The sequence below is a fragment of the Euprymna scolopes genome, chromosome 17, assembly GCF_053919585.1.
Source record: "Euprymna scolopes isolate OS-2025 chromosome 17, ASM5391958v1, whole genome shotgun sequence".
Classification (NCBI taxonomy): Eukaryota; Metazoa; Mollusca; class Cephalopoda; order Sepiida; family Sepiolidae; genus Euprymna; species Euprymna scolopes.
Window position 1 is genome coordinate 125,812,073 of NC_136498.1, and position 16,525 is coordinate 125,828,597.

General features: G+C 35.0%; 1 pseudogene; it reads left to right on the plus strand.

Moving 5' to 3' along the window:
• Positions 1-1,603: 1,603 nt before the first annotated feature.
• LOC145297139 (U2 spliceosomal RNA) lies at positions 1,604-1,730 on the plus strand (annotated as a pseudogene).
• Positions 1,731-16,525: the final 14,795 nt, after the last annotated feature.

The window sequence follows — 16,525 nt, forward strand, 5'->3', positions numbered from 1 at the left end:
AACGTTGGGGGGGGATTTTTTTTTTCCAGGACATAGAATTTTCTAATTTTCAAAAATACATTATAGCGCTTTTTGGGTGGAAAATTTAAAATTAGCTGAAAAAGAAATAAAATAAGAAAAGGAAAGCACACCAAGTTGGAGTGGGGGGGGGGGGTAATTTATCTGTTTTTTTTTGTTTTTTTTGCCTGGAACATCGAATTTTCAAATTTTCCGTAAGTAACGCACCGACATTTACCAATTAGAACACTATTTAACATTTTCCGAATATTTTACTTTGTACATTTAATGATTGGTTTCTAAAACTAAAACCAACTACTGTGGAACTATTTCTCTCACACTCTACAGCTTGGCAGAGTGGTGATTTGGCCATGCGTGTAGAGATACAAAGAAATTCCTTCCCATAATTCCCTTTTTAGAGCTCTGTCTTTTTCTCTCCAGACAATCATGAGGTGAGCACGCATGTTCTCCCTCTCCGTAAATGGAGGGAGCACCTTTTCCATCAAAACTAGTTAGGCTAGTTAGTTTAGTTTTGTAAATTGTAAAAATGTTTGTAATATGTATCGTAATATATATTTTGTAAAATAAATAGTTAAGATTTCTCATATATATTACAATTGTGTCACGTATCGTTTTTCTTGTGTTTTCATAAATGTCTCCATAAATGTCTTAAGTCGAAAGGCGGACCTGAGGACGTAGAAATGAAGATTCCTACCAGAATGCCACCAGGGTGAAGAGGTCATCTTGAGAAAAGAAAGGAGCCACACCCAGATCCAACATCTCAGGTATGATGCTCTTCTTGATACACAGATCCTAATGACTAGCCCATCTTCATATCTTCATGAGACCACTCTAAGACATGTAGTATAAGCACGTTTGTCGGTCATACACATCAGTGTTATTATGGTTTCATTAGATATTCATTCATTTGTTTAATATGAGTATTATTTATTATATGTTTTAAAAAAAAAAGCATGAGAGTTACTCCATTTTCATAAGAGATTCGTAAAAGATTTTATTTTATTTTAAAGCAATTCTATTTTAGTCGCGTGCAAGCGACTCTATAAGTGACTCCGTCGGTCCGTCGGACGGTCTGTCGGTCTGTCTGTCTGTCCGTAACACTTTTGAGCTTGGCCTTTTTGGTTAAGATAAAATGTCTGTTGTTAATAGTGCTGTTCTTAGCTTTTTAAGCTTTCCTTTGCCTTTTGGCCAAGATCACAGATCAAAGTGTAGAATCTGTTCCGACAGATACTGCAAGCAAAGACTATACGTGGGGGCAGCCCACATATAAGACCTTGGTCAATGTAGGGGTAACCCTTCATACCAATTGTCACTATCCAGTTCCCCTACTCCCCGGGGAGCTGGTCCCCATTTCCCCTTCACTCCACACATTAAAAATCAGCCTTGTGCCTAATTTGCTCGATGGGGAAGCAAATAAATACCAACCCCACATATAAGACCTTGGTTAATGTAGGGGCAACCCTTCATACCAATTGTCACTATCCAGCTCCCCTACTCCACAGGGAGTTGGTCCCCATTTCCCCTTCACTCCTCACATTAAAAATCGGCCTTGTGCTTAATTTGCTCGGTGGGGGAGCAAATAAATACCCTTTTCTTGGCCTTTTGGCCAAGATCAAAGTGTAGTATCTGTTCTTACTACATGCTGTACTTATTGTGATATAAAGTGGGGGATCACTTTTCTGTATTAATTTAATGTAAAATGATCACCCACTTTACAATCAGTCAATCTTAAAGCCATTCAAGTCATTCTCCGGATCAGTCAAATTGGTTTTTGAAGGATTTCAGTTATTTTTTAAACATTCAAGTCATTCTAAAGGTCATTCAATTCATCCTTAAGTTCATTAAAGTCATTCTAAGTCATTTACTTTTTATTTATTTAAGTCATTTCAGCCCATTTTTCGGTCATTTTTGTTCATCTTTAAGAATTTCATATCAATCCTACATTCACGCATTCATTCATTACAGGAGAGTACGCGACTAAGTGCTATCGGCCTTGTTTAAAATAAAATTCAACCTAAAACATCATTACAAAAGAAAAGGAAGTTGCGACTACTTTTTTTCATGTAACCGTGTTTATAAAATGCAATTATTAAAACATTTAAAATTATTTCGTTTCGTGTTTATGTATATTGTATTTTGCAATTACCAAGTGACGTCACATTTTGGCGACGATGTTGTCAATATTTCGAAATACGACCTACGATTTAACCAGAACAAAAACTAAATAAAACTGAATGGAGTCTAAAAGTATATGCTGTTTTGAATGGTTTTGAAGGCCGCGAATTTGTTTGCCGTTTTATTCAAACAACTTTAATTAGCAAATCAGATACAATGATGAGGAAAGGATGAATGCTTTTGGAAAGGCAGAGGTGATGGAGGATCAAACAAAATGGCGCTAGACTGGATGCGCATGAATTCAAGAAAAAAAAATGCCGGCGTTAGAATTTTTTTAAAGATTTAAAGAGAGCGAAATTTGTGGGAGGATTATAAACGAATAGAGATAAAAGCGAAATGGCAAAACGTTTGAGGGTGAATTTCTTTTTGAAATTCTCGCTTTTGTGTCCATATTTAATTACTCCATCTCATCCCAGGGTACAGTTATACATAAAGATGTTTTTTTGTTGTTATGTACAAAAGAATCCAGCTCCCCATGAAGAGGTATACTAAACTGGAAACGAAATTAAAGACTACTTCAGTTTAAAAGAGTTACTTCTCTTTTGACTGACAACGAAACAGATATTAAATCTCGATCCAAGCCCGAAAGTGCTCTGCCTATTTCTCTCTCTCTCTCTCTCTCTCTCTCTCTCTCTTTATCTCTCTCTCTTTAGCTCTCACTCGCTCTCATACATACACACACAAAAATACACACAGAGAAACACACACACAGACACCTCTTACCTACATTCACTCACAAGAACGGTTATCTTCTCTATTTTCACTCTTACCAATTTTTTTACTATTGTTTTTCGCCCAAAATTCAGCGCAGTTAAATTTGGACGTAATCCATAGCCTTTGAGCCCCTGGAGGGGCATAGACCATCTACATCTTTTTGTAGATGTTTTTGTAGCGAGGAGTTCTTTTTACAGGGTGAGGGCGCTGGCCCCACGCCCAACCTTCTCAGAAGGTACATACAGCGCCTAGCCTTCCCAAATGGTCACCCATCTGGTACTGGCCAGGCTTAATGTTGCTTTACTTCGGTGATCTGACGAGAACCGGTGTGTCAACGTGATTGTCCCGTACTAATTCGGACGTAAGGAGCTACTATTTAGGACCAAATCTAAGGTGACTCTATATAGGGAGGTGAGCAAACGAGATGTCTGTTCACGTTACGCTTGAACTTCTGCACGTCAGTATAGTCAGGGAAATAAGGACCCGAGAGGGAATTATAAAGTCTAGCAGTTCTAACAAAGAAATGGTGCTTGCGCAGAATTTGAACCAAATGTAACTAACCGTCCGATCAGTTTTTTTTAGAACATGGTGTCATACGATTGGGTTTGACTGTTATCTGACGTAAGACACCAATCAGCCAATCAATGCGCAGCAAAGGATCAGACGATCTTTGGAGAAAATATTGGAAGAAAAAATATCAATAAATTATGTAAAGAAACACACACGAATGGCCGTTTCTTTGTAATGATCCTTTTGTTTCCATCTTAAACTATATATCGGAAAGCTTACCGGAAGTTAGCGAAGATTCTTCCACATCTTCCGTCTCTTCTCATCCCACTCCGACATCGTCTGATAAGACCGTAGAAAAGTCTTCCTAATCATAAGGGAATATCCCGGTTGTAAATTTGATTTAATCAATAATATAAAAAGAACGGTTGACCAGCCCCACCCCGCAGGAAAAAAAATGTTCATGGAAAGAAAAATTAACAAAAAGAAATTTACTTTACATCAGTTATAAAAATAAAGAAAAAATCCAAAAAAATACATGAAAAACACGCAAAAGTGTATATATATATATATATATATATATATATATATATATATATATATGTGTGTGTGTGTGTGTGTGTGTGTGTGTGTGTGTGTGTGTGTGTGTGTGTTTATATATATATATATAATGTATATATACTAGCAAAAGTACCCATCGTTGACTGGGTTACAAAACAACCTACAGAAAATGGACTCTGATTTGTGAAAGTATGATAGGTTATGAAAAGGAAGGGTTGTAAAGAGATAGCTTCGAATTTGGGGGTATCAAAACCAAAGCAAAATATGATGAAAGTAAAAATAAAATAGATAAACTCCATAATTTATTATACCATACCTGTTTACACTGAAACACTTATCACAATATTCTGTGGATCTATATTAAAAAACCTTGTTAAACTTTGTGACATATTTCCATTCTATGGAGGTCAGGCGCGAACAAACACCCCATAATTTTATTATACCATATTTCTTCAAACTAAAACATAATTAGCAAAGTATATCTTTTATTTCCATACTTTGTGGACCAGGCGCGAACGCAGACCACACAATTTTAATGAACCACCGTTCTTCCAGATCAAACATACCTATTCCTGTGTCTTGATACATCTTCTATCAGTATATGTAATCAGTTTTTTAAAATAGTCAACCATATAAGAGCCTATTTGTGACCACACACACACACACACACACACACACACACACACGCACGCACGAGCGCAGACATTCAGCTTTATATTATAAATATATATACACTTAAACATGTCCAAAATGAGATAGCGTAACCTGGTGCAATTCCATATAATAAGTTTTGCTTCGTTGTAATCTGATTCTGGGATAAGACATATCAACATTTGATACAGATATAAAAAAAAGTTACAGGTTTATTTTTTTTTTTGGGGGGGGGGGGTTCTCTCCATACTGCCTTTTGATTGCTCTTTGTCTGTTGGTATTATTTTGTTTTCAGGCCTTATCAACATAGGTATCAACTTTCTCGGGGCCTGGGCAACAAAGTTCAAAGTGCAGTATCTGTTCCGGCAGATGTTGCAAGCAAAGATCATTGCCCTTGTGGCAATGAGTTTCTGGTCCATATAGGGATAACCCTATACACCAAGCTCCCATTTCCCACCTCTCGGGAGCTGGTCCCCTTTTCCCTTCCCCCTCCCCCTCTCCACATTTAAAAACGGCCTCATGCCTAATTTTCTCTCGTGAGGAAGCAAATAAATGCAGTCAACTTTCTCATGAAGAAATCCTTTATAGTCTTTGTTGAACTTGGAGTCATTGTAGACATTTGAAGAAACGAGAGTGGGTCAAATGTTGATGTGGAAAGCACAGGTTCTGATGAGGAAGACACATCTACATATGATGATGAAGGCACTCACAGCACATCTGCCCTTGATGTTTGGCTGGATGTGGATCGCAGGTAGTCTGATGCTAGTGGGCGTGCAGATCGATAAAACAGTTCTGCAGATTTATACACAGATGGTGGTATCTGTGATGGATCCCATAGGATTATCCCACACTTTTTGAACCCTGCCTTGATGTTGTCTGCTAAGAAGCAGTTTGACTGACATAAGAACTTAGTGAGATTTGGAAAAGGCACTTTATTGAAAGGCATACCCCGGTTCTTCTTGGTAAGCCAAACAATGACACAATATAAAATAATAACTAATTCACTAGTAGGAAATGACAGGAGAGTTAAATATGTAGGAAGAAAGTCTGTTTCATGTTAAACACGTATTAGTTTGTGTGCTGGAATCATTTGGATTATTCGTTACTTCATGTGTATGGAATTTCGCTAAGCACTCTTAGACGCTTTTTAGTTTCTTTTTGTACATAACTCACAGAAAATAACCAACTTGGAACAGTATAGAGGACATGAACACACGTATAAGTATGACTGCAAAGTGGCATTGTTATGTTTACCTGAGGATGGCTCTGGATTGTGCCGCGGGATCAATTGACCTTTATTGTAGACAGAAGAGACAGCTCTAGTATTTGACGGGAAGTCACCAATAAACCATTCTCTTTCTTGAGAAGCGTTCTCTAAAGTACTTAATTACTTTTCATTAACTGAACAGATTTTCAGCTGAGACGATATGGAATTGCCCCAAGCATGGAATTGCCCCAAGCATGGAATTGACCCATACGTCTTTTCAATATACAGGTTTTTCAATGGAAACGTTTAAAAAAAAAAAAAACTGACAGATTGACAGCGCCTCTTTATAGAGATGTGCAGACAAATCTATAATTGTCCGAGTTTCATAAATCTAAAAGCATTTTTTATCTTATTAATTCTTTGCCTGTATTCAATTTCCTGCTTTTAAATGGAATTTTTTTGTTGTTCAAACTCACCATTGAAAATGGCGTCGCGAATAACCCTAATTTCGGTGAAAGGTCTCCCGTCGTGATTAAAACGCGCACACCCTGTTTAATGATGGAAAGCTACATTGGAAAAGAAGACTCCAATTTATACATATTTTACATTTAAAAGCATTTTATAACATATCAAACCACCCATATCCCGATGAGTCAGTATATATATATATATATATATATATATATATATATATATATATATATATATATATATATATATATATACATATATATATATATTTCTGTAGAAATATATTTTCCTTTATTTAAGAAGCTCAATATAATAACAAAGTAATATAGAGAATTAATAAATTTACTAATTATTAATAGAACATTTTGGTAGAAGATTCATAAATTAATTAATATTGTTAGTAGGAATAGTTGGGTTTAATGACTTTGCTAAAAATTCGATATGGCGTAATGGAAAAATATAAAGGTAACTGCAGCTTCTCTTTCAATTTTCAGATTTTTACCATGTCAAATCACATTTAAATTCCTTTTGACGGAATGATTGTTGTTATTTCTTCTGATGAGTTAAGGGCATAATAGATTCACTGATTGATATAATAATTAAGTGGTCGATTTTGCGGTAAGAAATAGATACTTTCCTAAATTGTATAAGTCAACTGAATTAAAGGAATAAATTATAAGATGGTCAACATCATGAATTTTGGAATATAACTTTTTCTCATTTATTCTGTCTCTCCTCTCTCTCCCTCTCTGTCTCTCTCTCCCTCTCTCTCTCTCTCTATATATATATATATTTATATATGTCTATATATATATATATATAAATATCTATATCTATATCTATATATATTTGCATATATATATATACATACATTTATATAATACATTTATATATATATATATATATTATATATAAAGCTGAACGTGTGTGTGTATGTGTGTGTGGTCACAAATACGATTCTATATGGTTGACTATTTAAAAAAAAATGATTACATATAATAATAGAAGATTTATCGAGGATCAGGGATGGGTATCTTTGATTCGGCAGAACGGGGATTCATAAAAATTGTGGGGTCTGTGTTCGCGCCTGGCCCCCAAAGTATGGAAATAAAAAATTAAAAAAAAAACGTTTACAAGGGTTTTTGATATAGATGTACATAAGAATACTTTGATAAGTATGTTTCAACTTAGATAGGGATGGTATAATAAAATGGTGGGGTCTGCGTTCGCGCCTGTACTCCATGGAAATATGGCACAAACTTTAACAAAGACTTTACGTATCTATTTACGTAAGTATACTTTGATAATTATGTTTCAGTTTGAAGAAATATGGTATATGGTGTTCATTCGCGCCTGACCTCCATAGAATGGAAATATGTCACAAAGTTTAACAAGGTTTTTAAAAGGGGTGAGGGTCCACAATAACACCTTCACTTTATTTTTAATTCACGTTAGCATTTATTTTTTTTTAGTGAAATCATATTGTGTCGAATAAATTCAACTCATAAATTCACGTTCTTATTAAAGTGAAAGCAAAAAAAAGTTGGAACTTTAGACAATTCTCGACACAAATTTTGCATAACTCTGTTTTTTTTCATTCTCCATTTGCACGTGGCACTCTTTCCAAAATAGATAAATAGATAAATAATACAAAATAAAACGTTACATGTTATCGTGTCAAAAGAAGGAAAAAATCCCGCTCACGTGATTACGTGTATTTTTAAAAACATTTGCATAACCTTTTTATTTTCATTTATATATCTGTTTAAACTTTTTTGTCAGTGTACTAGAAGGAATTCAGTTGATTACAACCCTTTCTGCGTGTTCTTTACATTACAATAGTACAACCCTGAATCTGACAGCGCAACACTACACCGTTCAATACTTTTTGAGCATCAAAACCTATCTCTTTACAACCCCCTCCTTTTCATAACCTATCATACTTTCATCAATCACAGTCCATTTTCTGTAGGCTGTTTTAGAACCCAGTCAACGACAGGTACTTCTGCTAATATATATATATATATATATATATATATATATATATATATATATATATATATAAACTTTATTACATTATCAAGACAATAAGGGTTACAGAAAAGGGTTAAAAGGGAGACCTGTTTAAGCCATGGCATTTCGAAGCTAAATGCTTCCCGTCAGAGGAGGAAAAGTCGCGCATTATGCAAAACTAAAGGTCAAAAGACACTGACTTTGAAAACATTCAGATTAGAAGTGGAAAAAATTTTGAGATTAGAACTTGAAAAATTATATGGAGGGGGCGACATGATGGGGCAACTGTGAGAAGGGACAGAAAAGACACAATGCTAAAAGGATATGCAAAACAATATATAAGAAATTAAAACACTAAGGAAATATGTTTTTAATATATATATATATATATATATATATGTGTATATATATATATATATATATATATATATATATATATATATATATACATACACTAGCAGGGCGACCCGCCGTTGCCCGAGATTACGTAAGAATCAATCAATATTCCACGCTTTCATTCCGGTTATTGACATCGCAATGGGAGAAATCGATCATTTTCATTGAAATGTACTTATCATCTTCTCTAGTCGGAGACCCATCGTAGTGCACCGGATGAACATTCACGGGGCTCCTAGCAGTGACTTAATTCATAGTATATTGTATTATACATTGCACTGTAGAGAACCTATTGTTAATAAAATTATTTTTATATAATGGCTTGAATTAAAGTTTTAATGCAAAGGTCAAGTATCATAGTTCAACTGTGTTCTTAAAAGCAACATTCGTTTAGAACGCACCCCTGTCTTATCAAAGGATCCACTGCTGACTTTATAAGTTGGACCTTTCTGCTTGTGCACTGGTAAAACTTCTCAAAAGCATTAATTTATTTATTGCGGACTATTATCATCATCTTTATTAGTTTTTGTTTCACGACGTTTCGGCCAACTATTCCTCTGGCCTTCGTCAGGTGGTAACCGCGACGAGATAAGAACTCTGAATCTCCTAACTGCATTCTCAACAATTACTACCATCCATAGTTGTTGCCGTCTTACCACGTTTTTTGGCCAAGTAAGCCTCTGGACGGCTTTGGGTAGGATTGAAACCGCTATTTTTAGACAATTCTCACCTGGAACCGTACAGATTCAACGTCTCTATCTACTGCGCCACGGGCCCCGTCCCGATTACCACCTGACGAAGGCCAGAGAAATAGTTGTCCGAAACGACAACTAAGAAAGATTAGGATAATAATCCCCAATAAATAGAATTAATAAAATAATACTCACCATTCCAATTAAATGATTTATTTTTTAAAAGCAATTATGATTTAAGGCAGACTTTTCTCATTTTTTAATCGAATTTTTTCGATTATCGATTTTGTGATTTTCGAGACTCATTTTTAAGGCTAACCCATATATATATATATATATATATGTATAATTATTTACTATAATAATTAAATACCTACAGACACTAGTGTTTCATCCTTTCAGGATCTTCAGTGGCAGAGTGCCACGATTAACACCAGGCGATAGAAGTGAACCCAGCAACACAAGCGATCTCTTGCTTGATTATCAAAGATCGTATCCATTCGGCTACTGTTAACTGCGTGAAATAATATTGAAATTAAACATTTTTATTTTTAAATATTTTTACGTCAGTCAGAGTGATCTAATCATTATATGATGATCTATGCATAAGAGCTAAATTGACCGACTTAATTCAACTGAAAGTGCTCAACGATAAGAAACGATATATATATATGAGTGTGTGTGTGCGTGCGTGTGTGTGTGCGTGTGTGTATGCACGCGAGTGTGTATGTGTGTGTGTGTGTGTGTGTGTGTGTGTGTGTACGTATGTATTATCACTTATTGTTTTTATAGTAATCACCTGAGACAAGTCTATAAGGAACTAACAAATAGCTACTTCAAGATCATAAATTTATCAACGATGAGTGTTAGATGGAATCGACTCTGACCAGCAATTCTTCCCTCTTTGTCAGAAAACATTGCTCCTGGAATGTGAGAATAAATAAAGAAAAGCTGCCGAAAGTAAATCCAAGACTCACTTTGCCCTCGCCTTAGTTTTCCGAAAAAAAAAAACTGTGTATTTTCGCTTAATAGTTATCGATATTCATCTTTATCAGTTGTGTGTGTGTGTGTGTGTGTGTGTGTGTGTGTGTGTGTGTGTGTGTGTGTGTGTGTGTGTGTGTGTGTGTGTGTGTTAGTTAATCAAAATAGAAAGAATGTTTTTCTTTTCTGATCTGTCTCCATTTCATCGGCTTTTCTGATTAGAGAAGAGGGCCATAAAAGATTGAATTCCGTCCGAATTTGATGTTTTTGTAAAATAAGATTCCAACTGACGGGAAAGTAGTTTTTGTTACGAAATAAACTTTGCGGAATTTGACTCCCGACAAACCTGAATGATAGGATTAAAATAAATTAAAAAAAAAAAAAACACCTAAAATTTGCAACCAATAAAAACACAGCAGTTAATTATCCCATTAAAGCATAAATGTTGAGGTTTCATTCATTCTTTCTTATTCCTTTTCTTTCTTTTTTTTTTCTTTTTCTAATATCTTCCTCCGTCTTCTTCTGCATCTCGTCGGTTTCCCTGCCAGTATATATATATATATATATATATATATATATATATATATATATATATACACACACACACACACACACACATACACATATATATATATATATATATATATGGCGATTAAGCTACGCTGAATATTCCGCATTTCATCCACTCCAGGATTCTTCAGGTTTATGCGCATAAGCCTGAGGAATCCTAGAGTTGATGAAACGCGGAATATTCAGTGTAGCTTAATCGCCATATATATTTTATAAATTATAAATTACTAACTAGCTCTACCTACGTACTGAGCATTTTTGAAGTAAATACTTAAAGTTTACGCATAAATTTATACTTTCGTATATTCATTTTATGTGAGTAAATGAAGTAGTTATATATATATATATATATATATATATATATTTTAAATAGGCATCACCACATTATCAAGGCCCAGAGGCCACTCAAGGATAAGGGTTAAAGAGTGTACAGTAGAAATTGGACAATATAGTAATCATTAGTAATGAAAATTTGGTAAATTTGATAACTTATATGGAACGGCTCATCAAGAACTTATTTACTTTAGATTTGAACACAACCATATTGTAGTCAGCCGGAAAGCAGGAACACGGAAGACAATTCCACAGGCGGGCAGTTCTAAGAAAGAAGCTTTGTTCATGGAATCTACGTTTAGGTTTAGGCACAGATAAAGAGTGGGGGGAATTATTGATAGTGTTTACAACTAGACGAGTGTTTCTTGTGAAAGTTTGGCGAGGGGGGACCATATATATATATATATATATATATATATATATATATATATATATATATATATATATATATATATTCAACCAACCTGGTTTTAAACTATATCCGATGGTGAGGCCCCAGTTTGCGGGCTTTGGGGAGTGTGGAGCCACCCTTTAATTGCCATTGCTCACAGGTCCACTCTGACCCAGAATGGTAGTACCTGTTAGGGTCCCAACTATGGATTAAATAGAAACCGACTTGAAAAAAAAAGATATATATATTTGATTAAAAAATTTCTTCCGAATCACTGGATTCGGCATTAAATAACATGAAAAGGGTTGATATGCCGTAAAACAAAAACAACTAACCTGAATTAATCGGTAAGTGTATAGAGTGTGAACTAGTTTTATAAGGTATTTATTTGCTTCTCCACGAAAGCAAATTAGGCACAAGGCCGTTTTTAATGTGGGGTAAAAACCAGCTCCTCTAAAAGTAGGGAAAAAGGGGGCACTCTGGTTGTGACCATAAATAATAATTGTCCCAGTATAAATGGTTTCCCCTCCATTGACCGGGACAAATTATCTTAAGTGCAGCATCTGCAGAACAGATACTACACTTTGAGATATTAAATCTTTTATTCAGGCAAAAAATGAACATGAACAAAAAACTTAGGCACAAGGCCAACTGAAAGGGGGAGGGAACGGGGGTCGTTGTTCATCCTTGTCACTCTAGAACTAAACAAAAGTTTCTCTTAGCTAGAATCTTTTTTCACCATAATACCGCATTCGCCCTTTCGTACTTGGGGACGTACGACTTAGCACCAAAATTTTAAAACATGTTTTATTAACGTGTAAAAACAAAGAAGATAACAATAAAGGTAATACAATAATTCATTTGTGTCGAGGTCGGGGGGGGGTGATATTTATTTGCTCCTCCACTGAGCAAATTAGACACAAGGCCGATTTTTAATGTGAGGAGTGAAGGGGAAATGGGGACCAACTCCCCGGGGAGTAGGGGAGCTGGATAGTGACAATTGGTATGAAGGGTTGCCCCTACATTGACCAAGGTCTTATATGTTAGGTCGCCCCCACATATGGTCTTTGCTAGGAGTATCTGCCGGCACTTTAATCCCGGCGCGAAGGCCAGGAACAACAGAAAAAAGGCAAGTTTTATAATAACCACTAGCCACTGGGCTAGGGAATGTTGGGCAGACCCTGTCATAGACAAAAAAGTCTAAGCGGCATACCGTCCTTATGTATTATAACGTCTACGCCTCAGTGAGCCAGAATGTCATATTTTGTCATAGATCTCATTGGAAAAACATCCTTTCAAGTAAAAGTATAAAAGGCGCTGCATAGCCGATGGGAACAAACTGATCTGGATCATTCAAAATAACTGACATTTTCTGCATCTAATCAACACGATTCAAATTAAGGACACAAGCACTTTATCTGGTTTTCGTATATAAATATCTTTATTTGATTCCAATGACTTAATGGTTTTGAAATGGACCAAACAATATCAATAGCCGAATTGGAATAATGAAAAGCCCAAAACTGTTTAGACACGGCTTAACAGTTGTTACATGATTAGGCAAATAGGATCGTGATGCTTAAGTTGGAAAATAAAACAAGTGTTTCTTTTATGTGTTGGTATTTTTTTAGGAGAATTTGGGGATCTTTATACCATGTTCGTTGTACAAACAGGTGAACCAAGACTCGGTTAAATGAAACCTTTCGGACAAGAATATAGTTTCCTCTTCAATGTTTTGCAATCGGTAACCACTGGACAAATAATATCCAACGATATATAGCCATTAATACACACACAAACCTAAATATATCTATCGACGTTATAACACTTTCGGCAGCTCCCGCATCCCACCTGACTTCTAGGTGTTCACACCCAATCCTGCTACTAGATCAAACTTGTTGGGACAAAAAAGTGAGGCTAGCTCTGTGCCAACCAGCTTCACTTAAAAAAAAAAAAACTCCCAGTGTGGGGCCTCCATCATCCCGATGATAATATTATTCATGAATTCAATTGCCAGTGCGATACTGGCTATCTGGGCTGAACATCCTTAAAAATGCAGACACGCATTAACCAACATATACCGGTAGAAATTAGACTGGAAAAGCCATGTCGCTTTCGCTTCACGTCTGCTTTCGTACTTACCATTTGCCAACACCTAATCGAAAATCCAGGTTATTCCATTGCATATAAAATGGACTGTTTTAGAATCTTACACCGGGTTGACTCTGAAAATCATTTAAAGATTTTGGAGTCAGTCTGAATTATTTCACGCAGGGCCTCTCACTGTCGGCAGAAGGAATGCATTAAATCATTCGACTTGCTCGAAGATATATTTTAATCGTTCCCATTCCCCTTCCCCTTATTTGTACATGCATGTTATATAATAGTATATATATTATTTTACACGAACTCCCATTCAGTAATCTTACCTATATATTCCCTAGTATTTGCTCTTTCGTGACAATTTAATTCGTTTGTGACCAACGATTAACTCCTGATGAGTTTGTTGGCAAAATGGAGCACCTAGGTTTTTTCGTCTATTATTGTCAAAGCGATATATATATATATATATATATATATATATATATATATATATATATATATATGAAAGTGAAATTGTGTGTCTGTGTGTGTATATTTCTCTACCAAACTACTCTGTCAATTTTCAGTCTACATACTCGAGATTTTACACAAGGAGTATTGAAATTTAAGAAAATTTCTGTAATCGGTTTTTAACCAGAAATTTGGCTGCCAAAGGGGTCAAAGTTCAACGATTTGACCTTTGAAAATTCTACCAAACTCCTCCGCTAATTTTGGGTCTAAAAACTTAAAATTTTAGATGTAAGTCACTTGGACATGGATCAAACTTTTTTTAATTTGATTTCAGCCTAAAACAATAAATGCAAAGGAGTTAAAATTAAGTTAAAAATAAATTTGAAATGTGCGGTCTAACCCTAACCCTAACCCGACGGTCTCTACCAACACAGTCAATTTTCGGTCTAAACATTGGAAATTTTACATAAAGTGTATTCAGACATAAGGCATCTTTGTAATTGGCTTTTGATCGAAAGTTTGGCTTTCAAGGGGTCAAAGTGGAAAAGATTTGACCTTTGCGGTCTCTAGCAAACTAGTTAGCATATTCTGGGTCTAAACGTTTGAAATTTTATATAAAGGGTATTCAGACACACACCGAGCTTTTTAATCAGGTTTTGAGCGAAAATTTGGCTGCAAAAGGTCAAAGTTTACAGAGTTAACCCTTGAAGACTCTACCAAACCCCTCTGCAAATTTTGCGTCTAAACACTTGAACTTTTAGATGTAGGTTCCCTTGACATGAATCAAACGTTTTATATATATATATATATATATATATATATATATATATATATATATATATACATTTGCACATAAAGTTATGAACAGTACATAGGGCCCGAGAAAAGCCGAGCTGAACTGTTAGTATATATATATATATATATATATATATATATATATATATATATATATATATATATATATATATATATATATAAGAAATAAAATGAAATTACAATAAGTTTACCAAGGTAATCAAAATGGTAAACTTAAAATATATTATAAATATTAAAGAGTTAGTATTTACAAGTAAAGTGATATATATATATATATATATATATATATATATATATATATATATATATATATATATATATATATATATATGTAAAACTGGTAATTAGTAAAAACCCTGAAGAGAGTGCTCAATACTATTGCAGAGCAAATATGTGTATTATTTTGTTATTACCATTTCATCTGTTTGGTTACATATGTTTCGGATGCTGGACCGTGTTTACGATCTAACAGCCTCGTCAGACCTGGTCTATAAAAAATAAAACACACATATGTGTGTGTGTGCGTGTGTGCGTGTGTGTGTGTGCGTGTGTGTGTGTGTGCGTGTATTGCATGATAAGGTCCTTCTCTTACTAAGTTTGTATCAATCACTTTCACTTCTCATCACTCAAGGTTGTTTACCCATCGCTCTCATTTCATACATCTAAAATAATGAAACTGACTACGAAAATATAAGAAAGAATATTTCGTTATTTGCTCCAATATAGATAAATACAATTGCAAGAAGTGATACTATTTAACCCGTACGTGGAGTAAGAGAGAGAATGAGAGAGGGACAGAAAAGGAGAGGGGGAGAAAGAAAGAGAGAGATAGTGGAAGAAAGAGAAGCGGGCAGATATGCAGAGATATTATAGCTTATATGCAACTGACTTAGAAATCTTATTTTTTCCTAATAAAATATGTTTCACACGACCTCAATTAGGAATCCAACATGCCATACGGAAATACCGTTGCTAGTATTAATATTATTTAATCTGTTTAAGGTGAAGCCTGAGAGGTTCTCTGGTCAACCCTCCCACCCATTGCCCAGTCCTGCCAGCAGCTGACAAAATGTCGTAGCACGGGTGAATATCGGGGACGATGGAAATGTTATCGCTACACCTCGAAGTGCACACTAATGTGTAACTGTAAATGCAAAGAGTAAAACAATGATCCAGGTTAAATTCATGCAAGTCACTTCAGTTTGTCGTAGTATATTGTGCTTCTGTCACAAGAATTTGAGATACCACGTCGGTAACTTCATTGAGGTCATATCACTATAACGTTTAATGATATTGAAATTTTGATTCCAGAATTCGATTCCTTGTGTCACAAAACATATATTTTGATGTACAGCTCATCAAAATATAATTACTTTGACAATATTTAGTGCAAATACTGTCTCGTACTGGTAGGAATATCGGCCATCTTGAAAAATGGTGGGCATTTTGTTTTTGAAGTTGGCTAACGTGCTTTTC